Source organism: Lytechinus variegatus, chromosome 4 (genome assembly GCF_018143015.1).
Source record: "Lytechinus variegatus isolate NC3 chromosome 4, Lvar_3.0, whole genome shotgun sequence".
Classification (NCBI taxonomy): domain Eukaryota; kingdom Metazoa; phylum Echinodermata; class Echinoidea; order Temnopleuroida; family Toxopneustidae; genus Lytechinus; species Lytechinus variegatus.
This window is the reverse complement of record NC_054743.1, coordinates 28,329,407-28,343,515: the sequence shown is the minus strand read 5'-3', so window position 1 is coordinate 28,343,515 and position 14,109 is coordinate 28,329,407.

The window sequence follows — 14,109 nt, the reverse complement described above, 5'->3', positions numbered from 1 at the left end:
ATATGAAATGAGGTTTATTCAAAATTTTTCCCTCAAGAGCCAAACATATTGGAATAACAACTGATTAAGTGCATTAGATATTCATTGCTGCGAGGTATTATAAAAGAGACATATTCACACATTATATGTATGAAAAAAATGAAAAGTATTTTATTTAATTATTAAGAAAAGGAAAGTAAGAATGTGACATCATCAGCCCATCCATTGAACATTCATGACGATGTGCATATAACTGTTTATACAATATATTTCCAAAATTTAAAATCAATAGCTTCGCTATTTGTTATCAGATTTTGATGAAATTTTCTGCATTTTGCTTTGTGAATTTTATTCTTTTTATCAAGATACAAATATTTTCAGCCCGAAGCATCCCTTTAAGTCAGTCTATTTTACTAGATAACTGCCTTCAAATCATGCATGACGTTCAAACAAAATGAAGCTCCAACATTCTTTTACGCTGTTCTGTAAAGCACAATTACATTTTAATTTCGATTTATTATTTATTTACATCGTTCATGTTGAAATACACTCGCATTCATTCAGAAGACTATATGAGACCTACATCTGCATGTGGTTTAATCTTATCTAATGTTCAAATTTTGAGAAACGTGTTTTTTTTCATGAAGTCCATTTCAAATTCGGAGAAAGTAATTTGAAATAAAGGCGATTATTGTTAGAATTAAAAATCAAAAGAATTTATCTTTGAAAAGTGTGAAAATGTAACTGACTTCAAAAGAGGAATATTCTCCAAGAACTTACATGATGAATAGTCAGTTCTTTTTCATGTTAATATGATATATAAAAACTCAAGTTCACTTTCAACATACTTTGACCACGCCATATCTTTTGTTACATATAGTTTCTCGCAGGGACAGATTCTCTAATAACTTGAACGCACACGTACAAACAGATATGACTACTTTGAGCAAATATGGCCTTACCTATTCGCCTCCAATGTAACACGGTCGCAAACACTGCAAGGCTACGCCTCAATCCGTTTTCCAAAATTCCAACCCGAAGTTTCTGCAGCCGAGAAATACTTTCACCCCCTACAAGTCGAAACTCTCCAAGAAGTTTCAATCTACTTCAGATTTACGTTTAAGAGGAACTTTCTCTTCTCCCCGCGTGTGTGCGCCACGTCGGGAGGAAACAGGCGACGGCGATGTAATATGACTCCGCTAAGGGGAGTTAGTGAAGTTTTTTTGAGGAAGCGATTGTGACTAGCAAAAGTAAAAATGATGAAAAAAATTATCGCACACCGCTTTCTATTTATTCCCCCCTAGTACAATAGACCACTGCCATTCAACTTCGGTCGTACACACACACACATGCACTATGGATTGCAATTTTGGGAAAGTACACACACACACAACCAGATACTGGGGTTGGGGTGATGAATAGAAGAGATTCGCAATGAATAAAAAGAAAGGGATTTGTGTTTGTATGAATACATTTTTCTAATATTATAAACTGATACGAGACCTACCTCTTTCGAGCGTAGAAAAATAGCGTGCGGTTTCGATCGGGGAATTTCTTTAGACTTGTTTCTCGCTTTTCTATTTCTTTTCTGTGGCGTTGTGGTACCAGCAAGTGCTTTCCTACCAGAAAGATGGGTACAACAAAATGGCGTCCGCCCACCTGTATGCCGCGCTCTTCCTATACTAGTGAAATCAACTTTACGTCGTCTACGCTCGCTCACTAAATAACTCTGCTCTCGATAATTTCTATCTTGTACTTCTCCCTCCCCCTCTCTCTACCTCTCTTTCCCATTTCTTTCGTTTCTTCTTGGATTAGATATAAATAGATAAGAAACGTGGAAATCGGAGCGTCATTAAACTGACTTTTATACATGTTCACGTGCTTATATTATCCTTATGTACATTCGCCCGAGAGATAGCGGGTACAAGGCTCTGGGACACTGATCGTTTTAATGCAAGTGTTTATTGTCGGGTTAACCATCAACTTCGCTTTCTGGACGGCTGCCTGACTGCAGATTCCGGCTTGTTTTTCACCTCTTTATTTTTTTAATAATTTTTCATTGGGGTAAAGTCCAAGCGCGACTTGGAGTAATCAGCCGCCCGAAGTCATGACATCAGATTTACTAAGCGCACTGATAAGAAAGTTATCTGCAAACCCGATCTCAAATATGCGGTTCATTCGAAGGTTTTTGTCGGCATAATAGTTTGCATTCAAACAGTTTGGGTATAACCTTAGTCATTTTTCTTGATTTCAGATGACATAGCATTATAATAGTCATTGTCATTACGAGTTGCGTATTGATCGAAAGCATTTTGGGGATGAAATCTCAGTGGGCAAGGTGATATAAAGGGCAAATGTCGCGAGGGGCGGGGGCATGGGGTTGGGCCGGGAGTTAATTAAGAGGTGTAATTCGAATATCATCCGATGAACGACAAAACCCCGCTGGTAAGAACAGCGTGTCGCACAGTGTGATCACAGTGTGTTCACATGGTGGACTAGGTTAATATATTATTCACACTGTTAATATGGTTAAATTCAACAGTGTGAAGATGTTTTCACACTGTGGACACTTCGACAGCATGACTGTTCACAGCATGTTCACATGGTCGACTATGTGAATATGTGAACCACACTGATGAAATGCTCCAATTTAACAGTGTGAATGTGATTTCACATTGCGTTCCACACTGTGAACACACTGTGTTCTATTCAGTAGGTAGGGATGTGTGTATGGAGTGAAGGTGTGTTGAAATGCTTAATGTGAAGGTGATTTCATAACGTGTTCCACACTATGGACACACTGTTGGACAGCGTGTTCTCTTCAGTAGGGATATGTGTATGGAATGAAAGTGTGTTAGAATGCTCAAATTGAACAGTGTGAATGTAATTTCACATTGTGTTCCACACTGTGAACACACTCTGGCACACACTGTGGGACACTGTGTTGTGTCCAATATGGATAAGTGTATGGAGTGAGGGTGTGTATAAATGCTCAAATTTAACAGTGTGGACCCACTGTGGTATACACAGTGGGACACTGCGTTCTTTTCAGTACGAAAGGGCGGTCTTGTAATCTACAATATATATTTTGTTTCACTGCCGCACTAATTACACTTGAGTTGTTTACTAATCTAAGTTACTTAATCCATATATTCCAGGCAAGCAAAGCGAATGAGCCACATTTTTAATCACCTAGATTTTTAATAGACACATAAATTACACTTTTGATATACTTTTTCATAATGAAAAACCTTGATCGTGTGCCTAGTAAATTCATTATGACCTACATTTTTATTAGTATTGTTTGATAATATAGGAAATAAATATCTTTTTAAAACAATGTGAATAGTTCAATTCATGATCGTCATATCTTCTCTTCATGATATTTATAGCATTGGGCTACATGTCCTTATTTCCCGAAGAATAGGTCCGTCTATTGCTTGTCGATGCATTATAGCATTATGACTAGTTGTTGTAGTTAATTGGGGGTTTGGCGATACTTTGAATATATATGGGATATTTCTGGGAATAGCATTAGATGAAACCCATTTTGTGAGCCATGTGAACGATTTGTTTAAATATGGGCTGTTTGTTTTGAAAAGAGAAAAATGACAAGAAAAAAAAGTGGGATTCGCTCCAAAAAAGAAAGGTGATCTGTGTCAGAAAAAAATTGACAAGCAAAAAAGGGGGTTTTCATACAAAATGAGGATGGTTTGGGTTAAATTTATGCTTTTTAGCATACGTATATACCCGACTTCCAGGGGTTGGTGCATATCGTGGTTAATAACACACACAACACCCCCAGTAAAATCGGGTCGTGTGATCCAGTGGTATAGAGCATTGGACTCATAATCGCAGGGTTGTGAGTTCGAATCCCAACTCTGCCATTGTCTCCACTTTGATAAAAAGGCCAAAGAGTAATTTTTATCGTCTATAGGGTCTGTCAATATGACTGATTAACCTAGACGTAAAATGTTTCCTAGGTAATTGGTTATATACCAGCTTGGCGTGTACCAGCAAAAATGCTGTCCTGCCGGGTTCCTACGGGAGTTACTAGTACCATAAACAGAAACAGAAAATATTGGGGATGCTTCAGCATCTCCGCTTCTCAGGGCCATACCAATTTTTCCTTTCACAAGCTGGCAGTGGCTTGACTATAAAAATCTCGAGCAAAGCGAGCGAGAGTTTTCAGTTTCAAAGTTACATCAATGATGATATGAAAATAAAGGCTATGCAATCATCAAAATCTAACAGTACAGTCATGACAGTATTATTGATTCAAAGATTGTTTTATATAATTATATGGAAACAACAAAAGACAATTTTTTTTTTACTGTTTTAGCTCGTATCTACCCATGCCCTCTTGTTTGCTATTTTGGTCATTGGGACAATTACAATAATATAGCAGTGTTCTTTATATTTCATATCAATGCGTGCATTCATCATGCTCATGGAAATTAAAAAATACAGTCACAATGGTCACAAATCAATTGCCCAAGAAATGATAGAATAATTTGTTAAATGAATAGTTGGATTATGCAAATAGATATGTATTTTCCATTTAGGTTGTTTGCCTTTTATAGGTGGACATTTTACAATATTTAAACTATATCACTTTTCTTTTTGAAACATTTTTGACATATTCAAAGAAAATCTCTTTACGAATATTGTCATAATTGTAGTTTGAGTTATATATTATGATTTTATTTTTATATCATGATTGCGGTTTGTTTCATTAAAAAATCCATGACAACATATTCTAAATAAAAGATTAACTTAAGAGTTCTGTCATATTTGCATCCAGCTTGTTGAAATATCTAATTAATTACATACAAAATGGGAAAAGTGTCCTTTTTGTGTACATATACATCCATCGCTTTGATCCCTGCAAGACCAAAGGCTGTCGGAAAATGGGAAAATTCCTGAAACTTTATAAATCAGATGCAACTGACAACGAACACGACAAAGGCGACCTACCATGCCTACCGTCCACCCGTATAACAAGATTCCACCAAACATTGTTTTATTTTATTTTTATTTTTTTCTTGCTATCGCGAACTTGTAGTTTTAATAGAAATAGAAATCACTTGCTATTTTTGAAAACGTCCTGTATGTAAAGTACAACTCTAGAAATCCGCTAATTCACTCTTCCTCTTCCAATTGTCAACATTTCAGTAATTTTTATAACAAAAAGGGTAAAGGTGTCCATTATGATGTTTTTCACTGAAAAATATCACACAATCTTGTTAATACATATTTTACCAGTCAAATAGTCTCGTTATCAGTGGTGCACAGAGTCAATAATTTCGAGGGGGGCAGAAGTAGCATATCGGGCAAAATTTTATATTAAAAAAAGTTGCGAGCGAGCAAGCATTTCGACATTTTTCTTACAAAAATCCAAATTGCGATATATTTTTACATACTATTTAGAAAATAATGGTTTTTTTTATCTTTTCTCTCTTTCATTTTCTCCTTCTTTTTCTTAGTCGTGAAAAATTTGGGGGGCAAGCGCCACCAGAAAGTTTGTATGTTATCCGACAGTTCCACGAATTTAATGGATATTTTGAGAGATACAAAATGATATTAAATGTATTTGAAATAACATTATGCCCATGGAAAAAAGAACATTAAGACATTGTACAAGCATTTATGATTTACCCGAGTTTAGTTCAAACATGACTTGCGTCAAACTAACAATAATTTTCGAAACAATGAATTAGTATTTATATTCCAATATTAAAATGTGATTCTAGATTTGAACTTGATTTACGCTCGTAAATTCTTGCGTAACTTTGGGGATGCTATACCCGATAAGGATTTCGACATAAAACACATTAGTAATCATGTTAATTAGGTGAAGAACGAGATAAAGATGAGTGTTCCCTTTCTGTTACCAAGCACGCACGCTTTTATTAACGTCATTACGTTGCTCAAGTAACTATGTTTTCTCCAATTGAAAGCGAATTTATTGGCCCCTTATAAGATGAGAAGGTAGTAAATGAGGGTCACCAGTCGATCGTGCTACATTATTACTAAGGGCGGGTTAGGGATAATTTACACGTGGGAAGGGAATACTGTTCAAAACGTGAAACTTCACATAAACTCAAATTGAGATGATATGAATTTTTCATATCATATGATTATTCAAGAGCATTTTTAATACCCTATAATACAATTGATACAGAAAACTCGAAACGATGAGTGCACTCACTATTCGTAAGTACTTTTTCTTAGTTCATGTCGATTATTTTAAAGGGACTATGTCCCTGAATTATTACACTGAAATCTTTTATTTCATTTTCTAAATGATTGTTTGGACTATTTATTAAGCAAGTTAGACATTCAATAAGCCCGAAAATCGATATCTGGGCCTAATATTTTGATCAAATTGCGTCGAAATCGAATCTTAACATAATTATACAGCACAAAATCAATTCCTTCCATGTTCGCCTTAGTTAGTCTCTCTCTACTTTTATATAGTTCGCGCTTAAATTTTAGCCCAAACCCTTCCCCCTCCTTCTATTCCTCTATGTTGACCCCTTCCTTTTTATTCACTTATCTCCCCCTACCTCTCCAACTCTCTGTCGCAATATCGCAATGTTTATTTTTTCTTTTCTCCCTCTCTCCTCTCTATATACTTCTAAATAAGTTTTATAATCTTCTGTTCGCTTCTAATAATCATATCTTTCTTTCAATTGTCGGTGAAGGCCCCCTTCCCTCCTCCTCTCCACTACCCTTTATTTAAAATCACTATCAGTTTCACAATGCCAAATTACAGCTTCGTAAGCACACGATTTTTCTTTCGACCTTTGGACCAAGAATAAAAGAATCAACAACTGATAAACTGAAAAGAGTTTGAATAACGATAGAATACTTTCACAATCATGACGATCGAGACAATGAAATTAGAATGGGTTCTAGCCAGTGCACCTGCGGATCTTGTTTCGATGTGTATGGAAATAAAAAAGGGCAGGTGGAATATCAAAATCCTTTTTGAAACTTCACTTGCTGAATTTGTTATTAAAAGCGATTTTGGAATCATGATTTTCTTAATGAGAGGCTACTATCTAGGAAGTGAAATCGATACTCTATTTCCAGCTCATTATTGACGTTTTAATTGGTGCGAAATAAGCTAATTCAACAAGTCAATGGCACACACATTAGTTAGTAAACTACTTAATATGTAGCTAATAAGTATACGGGTAAGCTAGTAAATTTACAGATATGAGTAAGACAGTTTGGTCATGATTAATGCATTACTTACTTATCTACTTTACTTACTTACTTATTTACTTACTTAAGTACGTATACGCAATACTTATCTACCTACCAACTTACATACAAACCTTCTTACCTATTTACATTCTTGCTTACTTACTTACTTACTAACTTACTTACTTACTTACTTACCTACTTACTTACTTAGATTTTCACTTAATGTATCACTTACTTACCAAGTAACTTATTACCAGTCCTTGTTGATTGATTAATCAGTCAGGACTAAGCTTGCCATTGGCTATCGGAGGAATAAAACCTGGATGTAATATGATCGCTTAAAGTATATTAAAAAACTACTTTAATATACAGTTGTTCCTTCCGACAGAAAAATCCACTACTAAAATAGTCTCTTTCAAGGAAAACGATAATTTACCAAAACAAGTACAGACTCTCATAAAACCAAACGAAAACTATAATCTAACCTAAAAAAAATAAATGCTAATGAAAGTATGGAAAGTGGATTGTTGAAGTATACTCATGCTAAACGTTTATTCAAGATTTCAAATAAGAAATACTGTCATTGATTTTATCGCATGAAAATATCTGGTACTATTTTGCATAATCTTTTTTTTTACAAGATTGCCCAAGATTTTGATAATATTCATTAGGACTTTTATATATATTCTTCATAATTCAAACCAAGGAGCTTCAAACAGAATTGTACGGGCACTGGCACAGGGGAAAGAGAATCAGAATCAAAATCCCTCTTTTTAATGTATGATAGATTATCGATCTAGATAAATGCCTTGCCCAAGGGCAGGACGTGGCTGCTGTCAACATTGTTATCTATTGCGAGTGGGTATGTGATTGATTGACTAATTTGCTTTTCTTTGTGAAGATTTTGTACCTGAATAGCCATGTTAACATTACCATACGGGAGCCGCAAAAACGGGGATCTGGATGGGCTTCACCCCCCCCCCCTCCCACACACGCACACACTTTTTGCCAAAACCGTGTACAAAAACCTAAAAATGTCCGTCTGATAGTGATTTTTGCATGGTCAGACCCCCCCCCCCTACTTTCAATAACCGTTCCGCGGCCAATGCGGCATAATACAATAGATGGGTGATTATGGGGGCGGTTATAATGTAATATTTTCTCCTATCCCATGGATTTTTTAACGAGATGACGATGTTTTAATGGCTTTAATAATTAAGCTAGTGTCGTAATGAAAAAAGGGGGCCAAATATGACGTATGGTTAACATTTTCTAAAAGTCATGAGCCGAGCGCAGCGAACATTCTGATATTTCTGCAAAGTTAAATTTTAATTTCGTGATTGTTTTTTACATAAAGTTCAGACAACTGGACAATTACTCCGGGAAATTACTTCATATTCCACATTTTACTTTCCTTTTCTTTTCATGCCCCCCCCGGTCTTTGAAAGTTTAGAGGTCCAGTGCCCCAAGCCCTAGATTTGTGCGCCAGTGATTGCACCATCCATATTCCACCCCCCCCCAAAAAAAAAAAAAAAAAAAAAAAAAAAAAACATCAGCAAGGTCGAGCAACTCTTATCCAGACATCTAGAAAGTTCACCTTTTAATTAACCAACTGGCTTTATATCAAGATTTTGAACAATGGTATAAACATTCGTTACAATCAAGAGTAACAAAGGTCGTTCAGCATTACATCAGTAAAATTACGAAACCAGGACATACGTCGTGCACCTATGAGCATAGAATAGAGCTAAACGAGCGAAATTCATTTGGCCCGCTTTCAGCAAAAGAAACAGGGAAGGAAAAGTAAATAAAATTATCTTTCTCTGTTGACATTTTATCCTTTCGAGGCTTAATTGGCTTCGTCAGCGCCCCCAAAAAGTAATAAGTAACTGAATCTAATTCCACAATGACGCAAATAAATAAAGAGTCTTTCCTTTCTTTAATCAGTGTTTGAGTTTTCAGAAGTAGGGGCGGGGTTAGTGACTGCCCGGTCCGCCCCCAGATCGCAGACGGGATTACGAGTTCCCTGGGAATATTCGCAGGTGCCAAAACTAGCCATTGGTGATGCATTTTTGTTATAGATGAAATTTGTTTCATCGTGGTTAAATTCTCATAAAGGGGCGTACATTAGAGTTTTATTATACATTAAGTTTAATTTGGAAATCCAAGCTTAGAAACGCTCGCTTCAAAAAGAAATCCTTGTAATATTGCATATAATGTCATTTGGGCATGGTAGTCTAGTAAACCTATAGATAACAGAAGCGGATCTAGAGGGGGGGGGGTTGGGGGGTTGCAACCCCCCCCCCAAAAAAAAAAAATTAACTTGTAATTTTATTTTATTCTATTTCTATGTATTTATTTCATTAATTATCATTATTATTATTATTATTATCATTATTATTTCTTTTTTGGGGGAGGGGGGGGATTGGACGAACAAATGTCACAGAGTCCCTTCCCCCCCCCCCATCAGCTTTTTTGAGGACACGGGCCACCGCCGAAGTGACAAGCTAGGCCAGCGTTGCCAATTCTCATCCCCAAATCCCCACATTAAAAAAAAAAGATTGGGGGATTGTTGAAGTCTTTGGGGATGAAAAATCAATATTTGGGAATGCAAATAATATTGAGTTTTATGAAAAACGAATTTGGGGATTTTCTGTCAAAATTTGGCAACTTTGGGGATATTTTAAGTGTCGTTTGGGTGGGATCAGTGACAAGCTGTTCATAATAAAAGTATTAGGCTAACAGTGCTTATTCCAAGGTCCCCAATTCTTTGTATCTGTGTTGTTAACTAGCCTTACATTGCAGGAAAATGCTACTTAATTTTACAAATTTTCATGGGGGTTAATTTGGCAACGACCTCTATACCAAAAATAGTGGTGTTTTAGATGCAAGAAAACGCAATTTTCACACACAGATTTTCAAAAATTTTCCCTACTGTGGGAGGGGGGACACCCCCCTCCCACACCCTCCCCCTCGCTCGCTCCGCTCGCTTGGACTCCAACCCCAACCCCCTTTATAAATAGCTGGATCCGCCCCTGGATAAAGCAACGCCATCTAAAAGGGACAAAAATTGTCTTAGAAATTACGAACACATTTCATTTAATAGTATTCATTTCCATATCCAAATGTACAATACCTAAAAATATACATATAATATATATATATAAGTACAAACAAGATTTTATATAAGAATGCGATATAAGCCCATAAAAGTAGACAGTGTCAAAATCTACCCTTAAAAAATCTGTATAGGGTTGATACGTTGCTTATGTCGCTGTCACATTTCGCATATACGATGGCTTTAACGGCGAGTAGAAAACAGTCGGGGTTTTTTTTATAATTTTTGTATCAGCTTCCTGTATGCAGGTCTGCGGTTCGTATAGAAATCCGTAGAATAGCTCTTTTCGTCTCACCGTGCGGACACGGTGGGAAAGTGTGACTGCGGAATTCGTACATTTCGGTATATCACCTGTCCATTCTTTTATTTGTCTCTCATTAAAAATATTCGAATTAGTCTCTATAAAGCATTAAGAAATTACATTTTTTTTATGTTATGACAGATATCAGTGCATGTGACGTCACAAAATCAATAATATAATATTAAACGGTGGTTATTTCCACCGTCATGTTTTCTCATTTATTTGTTTTCATCGTGTACATTAATACCAACTTTCAATCTCTAACGGCCGTGATTTGTCTGACAGCAATATTGCAAATTTTTTTCTTCAATATAGTGTAGACCATGAACCTAATACTCTGACGAGTCCAGTCGTAGACAATCGCCCCCTCCCACCCTTTTAAAATAAAAAAAGATACAAGTGCCATTCGTGGTAGTTTGAGTTTCCAGATTGACTGTGTAATGTTCTTTCCTTTTTTTAGTTTTTAATTTACTCCAAAATGAAGTTCCCCACCCCCTAAAAAGATTAATTAATTGTTTAAAAATAAAGCTTTCACTCCAAGATCAAGATTTTTTTTTTCAAAACGATGTTTTATCAGAGAGAAGGGTTACTCCTGGTCAAGTGGCATCCACTCTTTTTAATAGGGATATGATTCCACCTAACTTCAACCGCTATCCCCCCACTTTACGCCACGCACCCTCCTATTAAGCCGATACTAAGTCCCCTTTAATAACCCCAATAAAACACCCCATATCCTTCAACCAATTCTTCCTCTACTGCCCCCACTTTATTACTTTCGCACTACAATGAAGATCCAACGAGAAGAAAGCTGAACGAGTGTTTGAACTAAATAACGACTTGTTTTATTGTGCTCGTGACGTTGTAAACGAGGATTTCCCTTTAATTTCCGAAAACAATACCAGACCTTCGAAAAGTGTCGATCTTCTCTGTTCACGAGGGTTGAGGTTTACGTTGTGGATGTACAATGACTCAGAAATACAAGGAAAGGAAGGGTCGGCAGAATTTACCATCGTTTTCTCAAGCTGATGATTTCTTTGTTAATTCAAAGGAGTATATAGCGGATTAGCGTGATTTTTATTTCAATCAATTCAAACTACAACGATTAGTCATCGCAAAAAGAGGGTGTCCCCGAATATACGTGTATCAGTTGTTGTTTAAGTTTTGTTTGTTGTTGTTTTTTGTTTTGCTTTTATTTTTAATATTCCTCTCAGTTTTAATCATACTACTTCACCAAATTCTTACAAAAGGTTAATCAAAATCAAGCAAAATTACGGAAGTCGACATTGCCCAATATCTTCAGAAATATTTTTGGTCGGACTCGACCTATTCGAAATATTGATCAATACATATTCCTCATCTTTAGCGGTAACGGAAATTGATCGTTCAATTGCTTGTATGAATTTGATGATTTAAGGATAAAGAATCATGTGAAGGCGGAAAAATACTTTCCTTGGGTAAATCAGTAGGACATCAGTTCGATTCTATAACATGCCAATAAGAACGATTTGCTTTATTTATTTATTCATTCATTTTATTTATTAATTTATTTGTTTATTTATCTATTTATCATTCATTTATTTATCTATTTATTCATCTATTTACTTTTTTAATCAAATTATTTATTTATTTATTTATCTATTGATTTATTTGAATTTACTATAGACATGATTAAACGTGATCGGCACAACTGTTTTTCATCATGGTCGTTATGCAACAGATTAAAATCAATATAAAAATACATATTATGATATTATTATATATCATATATCAAAAACAAAGGGAATGCACACAATTATTATTTTATCAAATGACAATTTGAAATCACATTTACACTTCAGGTAATTTGACTTAATTCTACCTAAAACTTTCTAGTTAATATTCATATTTAAAAATTTCACATAATATGTCAGCCATTATCTATTACGAAGTTCCCTAAAATACCCCATCCCCACAACAGTGTATTTAATGAAGATTCAACTGAATTCTCTGAAAGTTAGACATTGTAATCTTTATGGAAAAGAATTGATATATCTGACAAAGAAGATTTATATTGCATTTCTTTTATACTGTTATTAGACCGTATAAACATAGAACACTGTAGAACATGGGTAGAACTATTACAATGCACGGCGGACTAGACGTCCATCCTCATCGCCTATCTATTGGCAAGACCAGGACAATGGTCATGATGGTCAGGCTATCGCGGTCAAGGCCTGACCACGTCTGGCCCGCCATCAAAGCAGTATGCCCCTAAACAAAAGGACCTGGACTATAAAACTTTCAAATGCCCCAGACCAAACTGCTTTCACGATCTGGTGACCTAGTTTGTTTTATTCAAAGGTAAATGTATATTTGTCCATGCCCACACGCTTCAGTTATGTGTTTTTCGCCACGGTATATAAACAGTAAAACACTCGGCAGAGGTCAACAATACATCATCTAATTTTCCGAGTATGAGTGTTATTATATTAGACGATACACATATCATCATATAAAACGACTTTGAAAACATATACTTTGGTTGGTTGGTGAATTTTGTTTATCAATGTTTCATATTTCGTTAATGTTAATTTAGTAAAACCAAGAGGAAGGCACATAATTTAATGGTAAGAGGATGCATTCTGCAACATGGTCCCATGATGCAGCTTTTGTTAGAGATGTTGAAATATCAACGTTCGATCTGGCATAGCGAAGACACTCGATTAACAGATATTAGGCCTACATAACATTTCGAATAAAATGATACGTAAAATCATGAAATAAATATTATCAAACAACTACAACGAACGAGAAATGAGGGAGGACATTCAGATATAAATTAATATATAGTACATTAAAAAATACATTTTTTTTATTTAAAAGGTGCAAATAAACAAATAACAACTAACAACTCTCTTTCACACACATACTCACTCCCCCTCCCCTTTCTCTTCCCCCACTCCCGCCCCTCTCTCTCCCTCTCCCTCCCTCTCGACCACTTTTCCAAAATCTTACAATCGAACTGAATAAATTCATTCATGATCTTATAACACCTCCGCGTTAAAATGTATAGTACAAAAAAATAATAATACATCTCCTTGATTGCCCTGTTTCCGGAAAGGGCCACAATATTGTGGGAAATAATCTTATGAGCAGGACAATAGAGCGTAAACGTGTTGTGGTAATCATTTTAAATGCTCGATTTAGCAACGCGACAATAGGGCTTTGAACGGCTGAGGTCAAAGGAAGAAATACATTGGAAAACATTTCCTATCACTCTCGTTATGAATCGCAATTTTTCACGGTTTCCACGAATTTCAAATCCTGCTTGATTAATTTCTATCTAATGGTCATTTCAGTAGGATGTAGATTAATATTCCGTATCCAGGCAGCAAAATATTCAGTGCACCAATGTACTTTAGATATTTGCTTTATTTTAATACAAAACTTACAAAAGTGTGAAATAATCAAATTTACTTTTGAAAATACAAATCATTCTGAAGAAAACATTAAAGAT